Source organism: Tamandua tetradactyla, chromosome 1 (genome assembly GCF_023851605.1).
Source record: "Tamandua tetradactyla isolate mTamTet1 chromosome 1, mTamTet1.pri, whole genome shotgun sequence".
Classification (NCBI taxonomy): Eukaryota; Metazoa; Chordata; class Mammalia; order Pilosa; family Myrmecophagidae; genus Tamandua; species Tamandua tetradactyla.
Window position 1 is genome coordinate 59,797,760 of NC_135327.1, and position 16,062 is coordinate 59,813,821.

The following is a 16,062-nucleotide window of genomic DNA, read 5'->3' on the forward strand; positions in this document are numbered from 1 at the left end:
GGGCTCGGGTGCGCACGGGGGCTCGCCGGGAGCCGGGCTCGGCACGGCTGCAGCGCAGGGGCAGGGGGCTCGCCGGCTCTCAGCCCGGGCCGCGCACACAGGTGCCCGGCTCTGGGCCTCCCAGCCTCCCCCGTGTCCTCGGTCCCGGTGACCCCTGCCCGGCCCTCCTAGGGAGCCGGGGCACCTGTGGGGACCCGGGGTGAGGGTGGGGAGGGGGAGGAAGGCCTGCACCGAGCTCCGGGGAGCGTGGCCCGCGGGGCGCCTCATCTTTCTATGCTTTGGGAAAATGGGTGTCTCGTGGAAGGGTGGGGGAGGGCGTCCAGATAAGGGATGGGAGGAGGGTCTCCAAGAGCAGATGTCCTAGCCTGGGTCCGCTCCACCCCCACAGGCATGAGACTCTGGTCCTCAGCCTTCCCGTGAGTAGGGCACAGCCTGGGGTCCGGGGTGACCTGCAAAGCGCAGACAGATGTGGAGTTACATAAGGGAAGAGGGAGAGAGCAAGCGGACCAGCCTGCAGGGGAGCGCGGCCGCTCGCGGCTCAGGCGGCCCGAGATTGAGGAGGGGGTGCCAAGTGTCTCGGAGTCTAGCCACGGGTTCCTCGGTGGACAGAGCGACGGGGGGCGGTCACTGTTGCAGCAGCCAGAGGAGGTCACTGCACTCCGGACGCAGACAAGGCGGTGGCGGCGGCAGCTGCGTTAGCGCCTGCGGGCGGGGATGGGAGAGGGAGGGAGCGCCCCCTCTCCCAGACACACAGGCTCGCACAGGCAGGGTCAAGGACAGATTCAGCTGGAGACAGGCACAGTGAGACAGACAGACACGCCCGTATTCAGACACACAGACACCCACAGAGCAGGAAAACAGGCACCCAGAATCAGGTTCAAGGACCCACAAACAGCAGTTAGACACACAAACATCAGGCAGCAGACAGGGAGGGAACAGAAAGCGAGCAGTGTCTCTGCTCTGTCGCCAGCAGCATATATCTGCAGAAACCTCAGGGAGGACAGAGATGTCTCCTGTCTTTAGTGGGTGGGGGGTGGTGAGTCTGTTTTCCCCAGATGGGCAGCCGGAGGGGCTGCAGGCTGGACCCCAGGTGCCGGCACTCACAGTCACCCCCATGCTTGCAACAGCTTCCCGATCATGGGGGAACCCACTTCTCCCCAGGCCCCAAGAGGCGCTTCAGAAACTTTGGGGAGCGGGAGACTGGGGTCCTTCTACCCCCTTCTTTGGGATGTATGCAGGGAGGAGCCCCCAGACTCTCACTCCTAGCCAACTCACTCTTCATGTCTTCTTCCAGCCTGTGCTGGGCTCCAGCTCACTCTGCTTCTGGTCACCTTCTCAGTGTCCCTGGCTCTACCCCTCAGCAGCAGACTCTTCTCCTCTTACAGCCTCTCCCCCATCCTGCCCCAGTTGATCTGTAAGCAAGGGCTGTGCCAGAGCGGGGAACCTCAGACAGTGGGACAAGTGAAGGCAGAAAGTTCTCTGGAGCTGGGACTTCCCACCATCCAAACTTCCTGTGCCCCATCCTCAGCCAGCAGCTCGTTCCTCCCTGCTCCTCCCTGCTCCTCCCTCCCCCATCCCCCATCCCCCCCCCCAGGCCAGCTCTACTCCTCCCCAGCCACTCCCTAGGCTTGGGGGTGGGGGGTGGAATTGGAAGGGGTGAGAGTTGGACTCTGGCTCCCTCGCTTCTGGCTGGGAGTCCCCTCCCCAGCCTAAGTGTCTTCCTCTTGCTTACCACCAAGGCGTGGAGAGGGATCAAGGAAGGCTGGAGGTTGCTAAAGTCTCAGTAAAGTCAAGCTGCTTGGCTATATTTGAGGCCATGATTGTGAAGGGCCACGGAGGTGGGAGGGGTGGGGGCTGGCCAAGGCTGGAGGAGGCAAGGTGGGGGCGCTGCTCCAGCAGGACCCAGCTATAGGATGGAGGGAGAGAGAAATGGAATGTTCCTGGAGCAGATGGTCCGTAAGGGTCTTGAAGCCTACCAGCCATTCTCCCTCACTGCCCCACCCAAGTTCCAGGTCCCCAAAGCCCCCTGCCAGCTGACCATCCCCAAAGAGTCCTGCACTCCTGGGCAGCACCGGCCTAGGGCTGGACCACCTAACATAGGGAGCATCCCTGGTGGTCACCGTGCCTGGCAGCAGCCAGGTGGGAACAGCTCAGCCCCCACCTCCCCTGTGGTTGTGCTGGAAATCACTACCAATCCCTGTGCCATCGGGACCATTTGGGAATTTCCATTCCATGGGGAGGACCAACACAGCGGGTGCCGTGACCTGGATTTCACTGTCCCCTGACAGCAAGTCTGAGCAGAAAGTGAGCAATACCCCTATGTCACAGTACTAGCTCAGCGGCCAAGCCCTTTGCCCAAGGGCACACAGCTGACAGGGGGCCCAGCGGGGCCCAATGTGTGACCTTGGCGAGTCATGGAATTAGCTGAGTCTCAAGTGCCTCCTCTGGGATGTGCAGCCCACAGGAGAGCGACATGGCCAGGCTGGCCCTGGGTTGTGGTCACCATACTGGCTGGCACCTGGCGAATGCCTGCTGCTGGCTCAGCTAGTGCCAGCACTTAGCTGGCAGGGCCTCATTTGTCCTCCTTAGCCCTCTAAGCCCCATGGGGCCCGCCCTCTCCCTGAAGAGAGAGGGAAAGCCACTGCCCAAGGCCACACAGGGAAAGTCACACAAGTCCAGAGGCCGTGCTCTGAATGACCACACTCCTAGCCCAGCAGTGAGGGGGAGACCCTGAGCTTAGCAGCCATGCTCAGCACGGAGGTTTATGGTGTCCCCTTGGCTTGGACCTGACTCAACACAGCAACTCAGGGTGCACAAGGCAGATTCCCACATGGCTGCCCACAGGGCACCTTTCCTTGGGGACTCTGTCCTGAGGAGCAAGTATCCAGGTTCCAGCTGGCAGGGAACCAGCTAAGACCCTGGCAAAGCTGGCTGAGGTTTGGGGGATGAGGACAGGCCCCTAATCTTGGCCCAGACCCCCCCCCCCCCGCCACCCCAACCCCGAGAGAGTGGGCTGGGCCCAGGTTCTCCCATTTGTTGAAACAGTCAGCACTGGCGGGGATGAATGCACAGCCCACCAAGGAGGTCTTCTGACGAATCCCATTCACACAAGCCTTGGCCAGTTTGGCCAAACCAGAACCCCATAAACCCCGTACACAGGAGATCATGCATTCATTATTCATTCATTCATTCACCCACTTCTCCCATTTTGCTGGGCATCCTGGAGCATCAGGCATTATGCTGGGTCCTGTGTCTACAGAGGTGACAAGCTTAGGAGCCTGACTGTCATGGGGCTGACATTCCTGGGGATGGGGGGGAATGCAGGCCTGGCTTAGCAGATTATAGAAAAATGTGCTGCTTAGGTCTGTGCCAAGAGAGAAGCTGGCGTGTGGGGTGCCGTGAGCTGGTAACCTAGTAGGAATGCCTTTGGGGTGGACTGCAGAGCTCGAGCTGGGGCCACACTCAGGGGTGGCCTTGAAAGCCCAGTGTCATGGGAAACACCTTCCCAACGAGCAGAGTCTCGGCTGCGTACCTGATCCTGGGGAAGTAGCCCAGGTGAGAATATTTAGGGATTTTCACCCTCCCACCAGGGAGTGGGGGCACCAAAGCCTGGTGTCAGCCGTCCCAGGACTGGTGCGATGGCACAAGATGTCATGGCAAGGGGCACATAGGTCGTGCCAGCCACAGCTGCTTCCCAATGTCTGGCTGCCACAGCAGGGCTAACGCGGGGCCACCGTGGCACGCTCCCCCAGGAGATAAACTTGAACGGGGTCCCTTCTGTCTCAGAAGGGCCAGCAGTTGGTCCCTGGGGGGACAGGTACCTGTTCTTAGGTTTGCCTGTCTATGCTATCCGGGGACTTAGGGTGTCCTGAGCCCCAACGAGGAGCCGCCTCCCTGGGAAGTAGGGGCAGCGCCACCTGTGCCAGAGGGACCCTCTGATGGGAACCCTCACTGCATGCTGGGAGAAGCCGGCTTCACAGAGACAGGGACAGCCGAGGCCCCGGCTTGGCGTGAGTGACAGAGTGGGGGGCTTTATGTTGTGCGCACAGCTTTCCGTCCAACGAGAGCACTGGGGCCAGGAACCAGGGTGGGACCCCTCCCAGTGACCCACTGGGGAACTTGTGCTTCTGCACCTCTGGGTTCTGCAGGGTAAGAGACCTTGGGCCCTAAAGGGGTGTCCCTCCTGCTGGGGGACACAGAAAAGGGCCCCCTGGGCTACGAGTGATGGCTGTTGCCCAGGCACTTCAGGCTTCTTGCATCCAGGGACCAGCAGGCAAGAAGAGGACTTGTGTTTGTTGGGACTATTGGACCTGGTCAGCCAGAGGGACTTGGGCTGCTGTCACAGAGCGTCATGCGGGAGTCCAGGGTCCTCCTGGGTGGCTTTTAGTGTGTCTGTGTCTGCTAATTTCTGTGAATGGATGTGTGCTACAACCTCTCCCTGCGGCACAGGATGGGACCCCTTCCCCTGCCCAGCCCTCCCTCCTTGCCCTCCTCCTGCCGTGCAGGGTGCCTACCCTCCCCACCTGCTCCTTCTCTCTCCCCCCTTTATTTTTCCCAGGCTTTTTCCCCAATTAATCTCTTGCCCTTGAGCTTTGCCTTCACAGAGGACCCAGGCCAGCCCAGTTGGGGTTCCGAATTTGTAAAGTAGGCTGGAGACATGTCCGAGGAGGGAGCACCCGAGCAGATCTAATGAGGCAAGCAGAGTCCTTGGACACCTGGAGAAGAGAGTGCTCCAGGCAGCCTGAAGAGCTATGCTCAGGATGAGAGGCAGGCATGCACCCAGCGTGTTCTAGAACAGCGAGGGGGCCAGGGGCGCTGGGGCACAGGGGAGAAGGGGCGTGGAGGGGAGGGCAGAGCTGTGAGGAGACCGTGCTCTGCAGCCAGGCGGGCTGCCTCTGCCACCCCCCGGCTGTTGCGGCCTCCATTTCACCAGGGCCTCACGCTGCGGTGGTTGTGAACTGACTTCTGCGCCCAGCCACCCCCCCATCACCACCCCCACACCCACACCCTGTAACACGAGCTCGGCCACCCCAGGGTGCTAGCCAACTTTCCTCTTTCAGGCCACAGGACGCCCACAAACTCCACCCTTGGATCAAAATAAAGGCACAAGCCGGGGCCCCTCCTGCTGTCTGGGCACTCCTTGCCCGCTGGCCTGCCCACCCAGCCTGCGGGTGCCAGGCATCTCTCTGGGACAGGGGAGGAATAAGCAATTTTATACCATGAGTTACAGTCACGTCGTGTCTTCTGATGCCCAGGCCTCCACCCGACCTACATCCAAGCTCCCTAATCCCTTTGAAACGGAGCCCCAGGAGGGACCCCTCCCATTTCAGCAGGAGTCCCTAATGACAGTGGGGGTGCGGTGGCTGGGCCAGGGGTGCAGGCTGACACGGGAGGTGTGTGGGGCAAGGGGGCACCTGTGCCTGCGCAGTGGGAAGGCTGCAGGAGGCGCAGGTATGGAGTGGGGGATCTCTCCAACGGGCTGCTAAGTTCCGAGTGCGGTGGGATGGAGTGCCAGTCTGGAGGGGGTATAGGGTGGGCCCCTGGGGCTGGAGTGAGGAGTGCTGCGCTGGAGACACAAGCTTGGATGTTGCCAGGTGAGACAGAGGCTGCCGGCCCCAGCGCTCATGCTCCCCAGGCAGCTGCCCCTCTGGCACCTCTCACCATGCTGGCACCAGCCGCTCTGCCCCGGCCAGTGGGGTCATGGCCCGCTAATGAGAACTGATGAGGGGAGCAGGGGCCACGCAGGGCCAGCTGCAGGACAACGGTCCTGCTGGTGTTGGGCCAGGTGAATTTCCTGGAGCACTACGGTGGGATCGGGGTCCAATCACTGTCACCTCTCCAGAGAAGCTGCTATTTGCTCTGTCTTTGCCTGCAGGAGCTCATTTGAATATGGGACTGCAGAATTTCTTTTTTTGTGCCTTGCCTTTTGCTTTTTTTTCCCGGTGACATTCTGAGCCAGCTCCGGGTGCATCCTGATGAGCTCCGGGCTTGGGTGTGATCAGAAAGGCTCCCGAGAACACCGATTTAGAATGAAAAGTCGAGCCTGACTTTCCCTGCCTTTGAGGACAGGGCACTATTAGACCCGGGACCCTGGAGCAGGAAGGAGATGGGGGGAGGGGCGGGGGTCTTGTCCACAGACTCTGGTGTTGCCTAACAGGAGACCCTGGGAATCTCCATTGAGGGGCTAAGTTGCTATGATTTGGCTGCATGTGACAGAAATGAACTCAAAAGACCTAAGGAAAAAGGGGCATTTATTGTTGCCCATGGCTGCAAGTCCAGGCTTGAGAGCTTCAGGCATAGCTGCATCCAGGAGCTCAGAGAATGACTGCTTCTCCCCATCTGGTGTTTGCACTATGCTTGTTTTATTCTCAGGCAAAGACTTTCTCTCCCTCAGGTCCTAAGATGTTCCCCGCAGCTCTCGGTTTCTCTCTCATGCTCTCATTCACCCCTGAAGAAAAAGGGGGACTTTTAAAAAAAGCCCAGAACCAGCTGCATTGGCCTGGCTCTGACAATCGTGGTAGCCAGGGTGGTGGTGAGAACGACTGGGCCACACCTGTGGCTGCAGGCGGGGGGGCGTTTGAGACCCTGCTGTGGGTTGAGGGGGAGCACGGGCATGGGGGTGGCAGCAAAGCCTCAGCGGTCCACTGCACCTGCCCCTGAGGGTCTGGGAGGGCCCAGGCTGTCCCCAGGATGGCTCCCTGTGGCCCAAGTGGCCTACACGCCGGCCCAGGAGAGACTGTTGGGGAGGAATGGGCCCGCCCCAGAGCTCAGCAGATGGGGGAGTCTGGGGGGCCATGCTCACCGATGCCCCCTTCCCACAGATGGCCTTCTCTCTGGGTCTCTGGCCATCTGGGTGCTGAGAGCACAGGGTAGAGAGTGAGAAATGAGGGTGAGAAAGAGCAGCCGGAGAGTGAGTGTGCAGGAGGTGCGGTGGGCAGGTAGGCCAGCTTCCAGCCCCTACCCAGTGGATGGCAAAGAACCCAGGCGAGGTGCCCCCAGGGGTCTCCTAGAGCTGCCCCGGGCCCTGCTCCCTCTGCCTGGAGCGTTGGGGCCGCCCCCAGCTCCCCTTGCTGGCAGCAGTCTCCAGAGCGTGGAGCTCAGCCACACTTAGCACCTGTTGCCCCGCCCTTGCGGGGAGACCTTCCAGAGGCCTGGCTGAGGGCAGAGGCTCAGGGATCAGCATGCACACACAGAGAGCCCCCGAGACAGGGCCTGCAGGTGCCCACCCAGGTCTGTGCCCCTGGGGCAGCACCTGCCCCAAGGTGGGAGAGGCCACCCCACCTAGCAACCTGGGGGAGCCACGGGGCTGAGGCCAGTGCCAAGGAGTGGGCTGCCCTGTGAGCAGCAGCCCCCTTTTTGGAGAAGAGGGGCACCTCCAAAAAAAAATTCAATATTGGCTGAATAAATGAAGTAAACTGTGTCTGTACAGGGTCCCTTCAGGCCTCACAAATGGAGATGTGCTGAAGAGAATAGAAAAGAGAGAACAGCAGCCCTTCCTCCTCTGCGTTCCCAGAGTCCTGGGGGGCGCGGCAGCCCTTTGGGTCTCCAGAGCAGCTGGAGGTGAAACCAGCCGGGGTGAGGGGTGGGGAGGGGGCTCCATCCGCCCCTGCAAGACCATTGGCAGGACCTGCGGGGGCCAGTGCCCCTCAGTGGCTCAGCACAGGGCTCACCCAAGTCAGGTTCTGGGCAGTGGGTGCTAAATGCCTGGGAGGTGCGGACTTGGCTGCACGGGGGCTGGGCGGAGGGCCCTGGCCGGGCAGAGCGCTAATCTGGGGTCCGCGTTGACCCTGCTCCCCATCTGCCTGTGTGGACCCGGCCTGTGGCGTCTGTCCTGGGGCTACAGGGCCCGGGGTGGGTGACCTGCAGCAGAGCCCTCCTCAGCTGTGCCCTGGCTGGCACCAGGCCTCTGCCTGCCCTCCCTTCAGGGTGGCCCAACCTCCCCACCACCCCGCAGGCCCCTCTTGAGATGACAGGGGGGTGACAAAACCAAAACTGCCATCCTGGCTGGTGTGGGAGGCCGGGAGGGGGCGGAGGGGTTCTGGTGGGGGCACAGACAGGAGCCTGTGCTAGTCGGCCTGATGGTGTCAGTGCAGGGCCAGCCCTACCTCTGTGGGGGCCTTAGGGGTGGCCAGGGGGTCAGGATGTGGGTGAACCCCGGAGGAGGAGTCAGAGCCTGCCTCCAGGGCGCCCCTCTCTGTTTACTCCCCAGGGATCCGCAGCTGCAGCGGGCAATTGCTGAACCCACGGAACTGGAAGGGCAGCCCTGCTTCCCAGCCCTGCAGACTATGGGTCTGATGCAAGATGAAATGCAGGACCCTTGCTAAAAAAGTCTTCTGGATTTCAAGAGGCGACAGCAGGGCGTGGGATTGAGCGGGGCAGTGCAGCTGTGGAGATGGCGCTGCCCCTCAGAGCCCAGGACCCAGCCCAGCTCCCGTCCACACCACCAACCTCTGCACCCCGATGCACAGGCACCCCTCTCACAGGGCTGCAGCAGACACTCATGGGCTGAGCGTTCCAAGGCAGTGACTGCTCCTTGCCAGTGCAGGGGCATCTGGAATCTGCCTTGAGAGGTGTCCATGTCTCTGCAGTCTGCCCTGGCCAAAGCTGGCTTCAGGTGGGCCTGGCCCCAGAGCTCTAGGAGGCCTCAGGAGTCGCTCTGAGAAGTGGCCACCCTGTTTTATTGAGGGTGGCAGGGCACACATTGAAAAACTGCTGCCCAGCCAAGCATGGGACAGTCAAAATTCTGGCCAATGAGATGTGAACAGAATTACCTGTTGTATATTCAGGGACAGATTCTTTTTTTTTCTTTATTAATGTTTTAATTTTTTTAAACATAACAAACAAACACAAACATTCTTACCATATGATCATTGATTTCTACATATATAATCAATAATTCACAATATCATCACATAGTTGTATATTCATCAGCATGATCATTTCTCAGAACATCTGTATCAATTCAGAAAAAGAAATAAGAAAACAGAAAAAAATTCAGACATACCATACCTCTTATCCCTCCCTTTCATTGATCACTAGCATTTCAAGCTACTAAATTTATTTTAACATTTGTTCCCCCTATTATTTATTTTTAATCTGTATGTTTTACTCGTCTGTCGAAAAGGTAGATAAAAGGAGCATCAGAAACAAGGTTTTCACAATCACAGTCGTACTGCGAAATCTTTATGATTATACAATCATTTTCAAAAAACATGGCTACTGGAACACAGTTCTACATTTTCAAGCAGTTCCCTCCAGTCTCTCCATTATACCTCAACTAAAAAGGTGGTAGCTCTTTAATGTGTAAGAATAACCTCCAGGATAACTTCTCGGTTCTGCTTGGAATCTCTCAGCCCTTGACACTTTATTTTGTCTCATTTCGTCTTCCCCCTTGTGGTGGAGAAGATTTTCTCAATCCCTTGATGTTGAGTCCCAGCTCATTCTAGGATTTCAGAGGGACAGATTCTTAAAGGGAGCTGACTCACCTGGCATGGCAGCACTTCTTTCCTTCTTTTATCGCCTCCTTTTTTCCTGGTTGGAATGTGCTTGCATTGGCTGGAGCACCAGCAGCCATTTTGGGCCATGAGGTGACACCAAGAATGGAAACCAGTCATAGGAGACTGATACAGTAAAATAGGCATTGGGTCCCTCCTAGCCCTGGACAGCCTGGACTTGTGTCCCATGGGAGAAAAATAAACTTCTATCTTGTTGAAGCTTCTGTTGTTCTGGGTTTTCTCATACATGAGCTATAAATAATCCTAAAAGGCAGGCAGCCAAGTTGGCCCAAAAGTCTCCCCAGAAAGGCAGGAGGCCACTGGCTCCCAGTTCCAATAAATTCTGGCCCTTCCTGTATCCTGGAGGCGCCACAAGCTGCCTACAGGAAGGACCCAGGAAGCTCAGCAGTGGAGGCACAGCTTTCCCAAACCCATCTGACCATGAAACCCTTTTCTCAGAAACACCTATTTACAGCTGGAAGGGCCTTGTGCCCCATAGCACCTGGTTTGGGAAACTGTTCTATGAAGAGGTTGGTCAGGGAAGTGAGATAGTGCACTCCAAGGCCCTCAGCTGGTGCCAGGCACACAGTAGGTACTTAATAAAGGGCTCCTACTATGAGGTTCCAAGGTGGGCCCTGTATCACCTCTCCCAGAGTGGAAGTCAGGAGACTCCTCCTTATTCCGACCGGCTCTGAGGCTGCCCCTGCACTTGCTCTTTCTGTCTGATCCTGGGTTCCCCTGCCCCATAGGTCAGACTGGTCAATTTGTCAGGCCACTTTCTGGGCCAACTTCCTCTCAAAGATGCCAGCGGGGCTGGGTGTGTGTGTGTGCTGAATCGGAAGGGGGGCATCCTGGGAAGAGGCGGTTTGCAGAGCTGCCACAGCCAAAAAAAAAGCTGTGGGGTAAAAAGTTTAAGAGGAAGACTATTTTTTAAAATTTTTTTTGGCAGAATCTAATGGGTGCAGATTGTTCAGGTCCTAAAGCTGAAAATACACACACACACACACACACACACACACACACACACACACACAGACGTGTGCCACACACACCACCAAGAAAGCCCTGTGCCGCTGCTATTGATAACTTGTCTCTTTTCACGTGGTGGGTTCACAACTAAAAATATTCCCTTCCCGCGGATGGGGAAGCAGCGCTGTCACGTTGCAGAGGAGATTTGGAAGTTGCGGTGGGAAGAAGCAGCCTGAGCCATGTGAGTGCCGACGTCAGGTCTCAGTGGGCCTGGTCGCCCTCCAGCCGGCCGGCCGTGTCCAGAGAGAAGCTTCCACTGCGTTCCACAGAAGGCAGTGGGGAAATGCCATCCCGAAGGCCAGGATGCCTCCCCAAAGCTGATGGGCCGGACACTTGTAGGCATGGAGCCCCGTGAGTTCTGACAGGGGGACTCTGGGGCAGGCCCAGACGGAGAGGGAAACAAGCTCAGAAACTGGTTCCCAGGTAGGAGCAGGGTAGGGGAAAGAGCATGGGGCCAAGGGCATCCCTGCCCCTGCTCCCGAGTGCTGCCCTGAGCCTCCACTTCCCTTCCAAAAGGGGAGCAGTGACTCTATACTGTCTCTCCCACGGTCATGCAAGGAAGGCCGTGCCCAGGGAACTGATGACCAGGAGAATGGGTGGGGGTACATCCTGGAAGTGTGTTCAGGGGGCTCCACCTTCCACCGTGGGCACTCAAGGACTAACTTGGCCCCCAAAGTCCTCTCAAGACCTCATATCCCTCCCCCAATTTGGAAAGAGCTCAGAAGGAGGCTCCACCCTCCATGCTGGGGTGGGGTGGGGTCACACAGACAAACGCGACTGAGGGGTTCACTTTTGGGCTTGGACTGGCCTGAGAGCAGATCTGGCGGAAGCAGACACCCCAAAAGTTATTGTAAACTTCAAAGGGTGTGCCCATCTCCTTGACTCTTGATCAAATGCAGATTCTGATCCAGAGGGCGGGGTAGGGCGGGGCTCTGCCTCCTGATAACCCCCAGGTGCCACTGGGCCTGCCCACCGAGACCCATCACCTGTTCCCAACTCAGTCTGCACATCTGCAAAGTGGGATAAGGACACAGAGTCTCAATGTGACTGGCTGCTGCAAAGATGACACGGGAGGAGGCATGGAAATCACTGAGCTCTGGATGCTGTCAGCATCATCTTCATCACCATTATCATCACCTGGCCCCAAACTGGCTTTGCCTCCTCTTCCGTTTCTTCCACCTGTTCCACTCGTGGAGCAGTCTACCTCTGGAACCAGCCCCTTGACTTACGGAAGGTCACAGAAAATGCCAGTGAGCAGCTCCCAAGGCCTCTCTCATGCACCAAGCCTTGCCAGGGGACCCAGCCTCACCTGGGAGGGCGGGGAGAGGGGAGGGTGGTCTCTGGGAGCCCTCACCCTCTGGTGAATGGGGTGCAGCCTACAGCACAGCCCAGTGCCTGCTAACCCCAACCTAGCCCTAACCTAACCCTAACCCTACCAGTCCCACACCCCCGATACTCACTCGCCAGGACCCTAGACTCAGTCCAGGGTGGCCGTTGGGCTGATGGGACTCCCCACTGGGCCAGCCCTCTTTTTTTTTTTTTTGCCCGCACAAGGCACCGGGAATTGAACCCGGGTCTCCGGCTTTGTAGGCAAGAACTCTGCCTACTGAGCCACTGTGGCCCATCCAGGCCCAGCCCTCTTGACACCAAACTTGTTCCAAGGAGTTCATGCCTCTGGGGTATGTCCTTGCAGGGGGACAGCATCTCAGAGACTTCAAAGGAGGGTGACCGGCTTCTGGGACCCTGTGCCTGACCGGGCCCAGCCGATGGGGGCAGCCTTGGAGCCTGGTCGTCTCTGTGGCAACCGACCTCATGCACATCCTGGATGGGGGAGGGGTGGGGGGAGGCCTGCAAGCCACACCCTTTCCTCTTGCCTGAGGCTGGAGTCGGTTTCTTCAGCAGTAACCATAGCAACGCCTTTGTTTCTGAGGCCTGGTCCCTGCCTCCCCTTCCCGGTCTTTCTTCAGGAGAGACTCAGCTCCTTTTCAGTCCCCACACGTCCCCAGCTCAGCTGCCAGCAGGCCTACCAGTTAGCCCAGCCTAGGCTCCTGTTATGGGGGAGCAGTGACTTTCTGGGCCCAGAAATGCTGCCTGGGCCCACCTCTGCCACATAGGCTCCCCACTTCACTCACTTGCGCCCCAATAATTACAAAGGTTCAGAGTATTGGTGCTGGGCGCTGCAGAAGTCGCCTAGCCTGTTACCATCCTCGGCACTCCCAGCCCTGCGAGAAGGCCCCTCCTTGCCGGCAGCTGGGAGAGCCATCCCCAGGAGGGAGTGCTGAGGCCCCGCAGGGCCGGCCTGGTGGAAGAGGCAGCACTGAGCAGAACCTTTAGAACAGTCGTTTTAGCGGCGGTAATCTATCACACTCGGTGCAGCAGGCACAGGGTTCCTGGTGCCACCTCACACTGGCTTAAGCAGAAAAGAATATTTACCAGCTCATGTACCTGAAAGGTCTAGGGCCGCACGGGGCAGCAGACTCCAGGCGACCCAGTGCTGTTTGCCCTTCCTTTCCTCTGGGCTGGCATCTCTCTCAGGTGCTCCTCTCTGCCCCAAGGCAAGGGTCCCACCAGCAGCCCCAGTCTTGCATCTTTATAACAACTGACCCAGTCCTGGGGAGGTCTGTGGGCAGACAGGGAGAGCCTTTCAACCCGGGCCTCCCCTCTGGCCTGAGCACTCTGATCCCATAGCGGTGGTCCCACGGCTGACCTTCAGTGGCCAGGGAAGTGTCCCAAGCCCACCTTGGAGGAAACTCCTGGGCCTCTAAGCAGCCAGCCTGGGTCACTTACCCACCCACCACAAACCAGACCCAGGACTCAAATGGAATGGGATGGGGTGGGGTGGGGGAGCCTGGTTTCCAAAGGAAACCTGCCCAAGGCTGGCAGATTTGTAGCTTTTGGGCGCATCACCCACTCTAGGTGAGCGGGAGGACCAAACGGTTTTAAACAGGACAGCAAATTGTGGGGGATGCAGCTGGGCAGGTGAACTGAAGTCGGATTTCGGTGAGCGACTTACGGCTTGCAAAGCAGGGTGGGCGATACTGGATATTCGGGAGGACAAGGGGGAGCCCTGCAAGATTCTTGAGCTGAGGAAATCGTCTGCGCCTGGATGACTCGCACTTTCACCCCACCACCTCCAGATCCCCAGCATCTGCGGGAAAACATTCCTAGGGGGTTGGGAACCGGGGTGGTCCTCACAGGCCCGGCACCGCCGCCGGCCCCCAGCCGGGCTAGCGTCCACGCCCCAGGCCACCTGACTCACTGTTTGTAAACTCTCTCCCAGCCACGCCCCTTCCCTTCCTCTCCCCTCCGCGCTGCCGGGTCAATATCTGCATAACCCCGCCTCTCACCTACCATGATTGGCTTGCGCCGTCGTCACTCCTCCGTATGGGCGGAACTCCCGAGGGGGCGGAGAGAATTAACGATTCGGTGAGACGATTAGCATAGTCCCGCCTCCCGGTGCGGGCCCCGGGTCGGGCGATGATTGGACTAACCGCAGGCGACGCAACGGCGCCGCGCCCAGCGAGTGGCGGGCCGGCCTGTCAGTTGGCGAGGCGGCCTGCCGCACTTCCGCCTCGGTGTCAGTGGGTCGCAGGCCTGAGGGGAGGGGGCGGGGGCGGGCAGAGCGGCCCGGCCGGCGCCCGAGGGGGCTCCGCGTCCTGGTGAGTCCCGGCCGCCGCCTTCAGCCGGTGCTGTCCCCGCCTGCGTCACCCTGGAGAGGCCCCCGTGGCGCCTGGCGGGCTGGCCGGGCCTGGGCCGGGGTCGGTGGCGGGGAGACCGGGCCGGGGCGGGCGGGGGGCCGACCTGGAACCCGCGACGCCCGCCCGCGGCCCCTGGGACTCCGGGCTCGGGCTGGCGTTACGCGGGCGTGGGCCGCGCTCCGGGCGGGCGGGCGGCGCGGGGAAACTTTGGACAGGAAAGTTCTTGGCGGGGCGGTGGGCGCCGGGAAGCCTCGGCCCTGGGGACCCGCGGGCGGCCGGCCAGGAACGTCGTCCTCCCCCTCCCCCCCGCTCCGTCGCCGGGGCAACTGTGGGTCCGTGGGTGGGTGGCGGTGGCTCTAGCCCCAGCCTTCCCTGGACCAGGAAGTCGGGAGCAAACTCCGAGACGCGGGACACATCTTGTTCAAGCCCCCTTGTTATCTCTGGCCTTTTCCTCTCTCCTCTGGGTTCAGATGTTATCGAGGACAGGTTAGAAGAGAAGAGGGATGGTTGAACCTGATTTTTAATATGTGTTTAAGGTAATGGATGCACAGGATTTAAAGAAGTTCCACCAGTAAGAAGGGGTGCAGTGAAGCCTGGTGTCCCCCTTGCTGACCATGCGACCGGCTCTTACCCCACAGCGGGCACTTGTGCCCTCTGTCCTTGAAGGGGTATGTCTCATCCCCCCTCATCGCTGCTGTTTGTTTTTGTTTGAATTTAGAAATCTCAGCAGACTTTACACACTGTTGGGAACTTTTTTATTCATCGTGCCTCTTTGGTAATCCACTGTTAAAAGGTAGTTCTCCGTAATTACATTTTGGTAGTGAGAAGAATGTGCTTTAATACTTTGTAAGTTCCAGTTTAGAGCAAGACTGTTGTACTGTGCACTAACTCACTCTTCTGGGTTTATGTGTGAACACGGAGCTCTAGTTGAGGCCAAGATGTCAGGGGTCCTTGTGAAAGGGTCCATGCCCAAGAAACCAGCTTTTAATTCTGAAGGATCAGTCTCCGATGAACGCTGGCCTGGGAATTAGCAGCTTTTGGATTAGTTGCATCCTGGTGATGGTCTTTGCACAGATGGAGAAAGTGGGTTCAGTTCAACAAGCGTTTCTGGAATGCCTGCTCTGTACCTAGCCCCGTGTCCCTTCAACTTCCCAGCTCACCTTTCCAGACCGTCAGGGAGGCTGTGCGTCACAGTGGCAGAGTGGAGGGAAAGGTACCTGTGGCTGCTCCTTGCCTTGGCAGGAAGGCTCTGTGGCCAAGGCTGCCTCTCCCAGCCTTTCTTCTTTCTGTGAAATGGGGTGGACAGAAGGAGCCAGTAGCATCACTGTCTTTGACAGTCCCTGGCATGTAGTAGGTGGCCCCCTTGTGTTAGTTCCTTCTCCCCATTGCTGAGGACAGGACCCTTATTGCCTATACTTTCTCCCTGTCCAGCAGGTGCTGGTGTGCTGTTGTCATTTAGAATGTGACAGCCGGCCAGTGGGTGACCGTATCTCCTTAGGCTATATAGTCCTTGTCTCTGTGAATAAGCACCTGAGGTGAAAACATTTGACAACTGTTCCAGGACTGCTATAAACGTAAACTCACTTGATTTGTGTATCCTCACAACTGACAGATGGTGTTAATGTTATTCTTCATTTATTCATGGAGAAGTTGAGGAACAGAGAAGTTAAGTAATGTAGCCCAGATCACACAGTAAATCGTGGGGCAGGGATTTCAACCCAGATAGTCTGGCTCTGGAGTTCCCACTGCAGGCATCACACTGTACTGCCTTTTAATGCCAAATGTTCAGTTACAGTTTCCCTTTCACACCTTTCTTTGGGACATTTGAATCATGCTGCATT

General features: G+C 58.4%; 1 protein-coding gene and 1 long non-coding RNA gene across 3 annotated transcripts in view; one reads left to right on the forward strand and one right to left on the reverse strand.

The window, feature by feature from the left end:
- Positions 1–6,265: 6,265 nt before the first annotated feature.
- Positions 6,266–14,182, reverse strand: LOC143647292 (uncharacterized). Its single transcript, XR_013157960.1, has 3 exons — positions 13,875–14,182; positions 13,537–13,671; positions 6,266–6,448 (listed from the first exon to the last, which is right to left on the reverse strand). It is a non-coding gene; the product is annotated as an uncharacterized LOC143647292 (long non-coding RNA).
- The window catches only part of OSBPL2 (oxysterol binding protein like 2), a 56,718-nt gene continuing 54,728 nt past the window's right edge, over positions 14,073–16,062 (forward strand). For both annotated transcript variants that reach the window (XM_077117113.1, XM_077117122.1), the window contains exon 1: positions 14,073–14,182. The gene's annotated coding sequence lies outside the window, so the exon portion shown is untranslated. The remainder of the gene's footprint in view (positions 14,183–16,062) is intronic.